The sequence below is a fragment of the Camelina sativa genome, chromosome 15, assembly GCF_000633955.1.
Source record: "Camelina sativa cultivar DH55 chromosome 15, Cs, whole genome shotgun sequence".
Taxonomy (NCBI): Eukaryota; Viridiplantae; Streptophyta; class Magnoliopsida; order Brassicales; family Brassicaceae; genus Camelina; species Camelina sativa.
Window position 1 is genome coordinate 13,767,526 of NC_025699.1, and position 2,824 is coordinate 13,770,349.

The window sequence follows — 2,824 nt, forward strand, 5'->3', positions numbered from 1 at the left end:
CCTACCGCACTCGGAACCAAAGTCTTCCGAGCTGGACACCACGCACAACACCGGGCCACAAGTCAAGCCGCAGTCAAGACAAAGCCAAGGCGAGCAATGTGGAATCACAGACTAAGTTGAGGGAGCAAGCCTCAAGGAAGCCGAAGCNGGCCGTCCGTACCAGCCATCGCATCGGCCGACCATACCGCGTATCATCGTCCGAATCCGCTGTCCGTACCGTCGTCCGACCAACATCGGCCGTCCGTACCATCGACTGTACCGAGTTCCAAGTCCGCGACCGTTAGCTGAATGCTTGATCTGACTTTGATCAAGTATGGAGTATGCGGATCCTTACTCCGATGATGAACTGTGGTGCGAAGAGTACCAAGGCAGCGACCCGGAGCAAAAGGCCACCGAGGACGAGCCGTGGTACGACGAACACTATGGAACCGATCCGGAACCAGAGATTACCGAGGACACATCATGGTACGCAGAGGACTATGAAGAAGGGCCTGACCAACTGGAACATGATCGAGGATCATCGGACTACTATTGGCCATCAATGTCTCGAGCTACACGCCATAGCGAGCCAAGGTCGAACCGCTACGATGATTCCGACAGTGATGACTTTGGAAGTTACTACGCACCACCCCGGCATCATCGAGAGCAGCCGGAGAAATACCCGAGTCGCATCCATGGGTTTCCGACCTGGTCACCGTACGCATCGACAAGCAAGACAAGCACCTACCGCACTCGGAACCAAAGTCTTCCGAGCTGGACACCACGCACAACACCGGGCCACAAGTCAAGCCGCAGTCAAGACAAAGCCAAGGCGAGCAATGTGGAATCACAGACTAAGTTGAGGGAGCAAGCCTCAAGGAAGCCGAAGCAATCTCCCAGAGCACCAAGTTTCACGGACGAGTTGACCGGTATTCAAGCTCAACTCCGACACCTTGGAGAATTGTTGGACCAAGTCGAGTCATCTTACACGCAAGGAGAGTCATTGCGGCCCCAACACTCGGCCCTTGTGCCTTCACCAATGCCGGACCCGCGAGTTCCTTACCGGCCAGAACAAGGCGCTTTGACGAGGAGCTGGCCGAACACCGACTTGACCGAGGACGCTGCACCAACGGCGCAAGCTCACCGGAAGCTGAATTCAGGACTAGAATTCGATCATCAAATCGGTTCTAAGGAAGTCATTGGCCCGGGAGGGATCATAGAGAAGCCAGCCGAGCCTCCAGACCAACAAGTTCATACACTCGGAGCTACAAGTTCGACGTCTCAGGCGGTTCACAATCAATTCGTTACCGTTCCTGATCAAAACCGAGCCGACACTCAGACGCAATGCTCAGATCATCGCACTGTGCGCGAGTCCTTACCCGATACGCGTACCAAGGCTTTAGGCGAAGTCAATGAAGAGTCTTCCCACGCGACCAACTTCTTATCCGGAGTTTGCTCGGTAATGGGGAGTTTCAAGCAAGCTAGGCCACCGGAGATGGCCATTGATGGATCTTTTCACTCGGTATTATTCATGACTACTTCAAGTAGTAAGCTCCAGCTGGGAGTCGCCTATACCGAGCCATCCTTCTCCACTCTTAGCGCCAAGGCCGTTACCGCACATGGNTGATAGGTGTGCACATGTGAGAGGCACATGTGCAGATTTAAAGAGAAGCATGAGAAGAATAGGTTATAAATAGAGATAGAGATGAAACATATAGGTATCCTGCGTGATCATTGATGTGTAAAGAGGAATTAGAGCTTATGTGCTCTGTTCTTAGGTGATGAGATTGGAGAACTGTAACTCCAAGATTATCAATTTGGGTGAGAAGAGATAAGAGAGAAGGGTTTGTATGTTCAATTTTATCATACTCTCTTATCGATTTCATGAGATTATGTCTCTTATTTATACAATCACAAAACCCTAGTCCCCTTGACACATGTTGATGTGATCACGGGATTGGTCCTTCGGCCAAGAATACTCGCAGCCCTCGGACACTACCCGGCCACCACTCGGACGCCTCCCAAACTCTCGGACAACCTGTACTGGCGACCAGGAGCTAGCGTAGGCGACTAACGAGGCATCATTCACCCCCCCAGGATCATCAAGGCGGAGCAAGACAAGNCTTATCCGGAGTTTGCTCGGTAATGGGGAGTTTCAAGCAAGCTAGGCCACCGGAGATGGCCATTGATGGATCTTTTCACTCGGTATTATTCATGACTACTTCAAGTAGTAAGCTCCAGCTGGGAGTCGCCTATACCGAGCCATCCTTCTCCACTCTTAGCGCCAAGGCCGTTACCGCACATGGTCCTATGGCGACGTGTTCATTAAACTTTGGTGCGGATCAAACCTTTGTTTGGCATCCAGGAGAGTCTCAGCAAGAAACCACGGTTCATGAAGGGATCGCAGCTCTCAAGGCCACTGGCCTTACCGGGGAAGTCTTATCCTTTTCTCTTAAGGCCTTACTGTTTCCTTGTTGATCCAGGTAATGAGCACAGTTTTGAGGACAAAACTTCAATAAGAGGGAGGGAATGATGTGATCACGGGATTGGTCCTTCGGCCAAGAATACTCGCAGCCCTCGGACACTACCCGGCCACCACTCGGACGCCTCCCAAACTCTCGGACAACCTGTACTGGCGACCAGGAGCTAGCGTAGGCAACTAACGAGGCATCATTCACCCCCCCAGGATCATCAAGGCGGAGCAAGACAAGCCACCAATGGACATATCAACCCAAGCTCACCCCCCCAATGGCTCATGGCTAGCATCCCCAATGAAGAGCCTTGAGTCTTGACCAGCTTTGGGAAGCTTGATTCGCGTGTCTTCACCATCACACTAGTGTGAAGA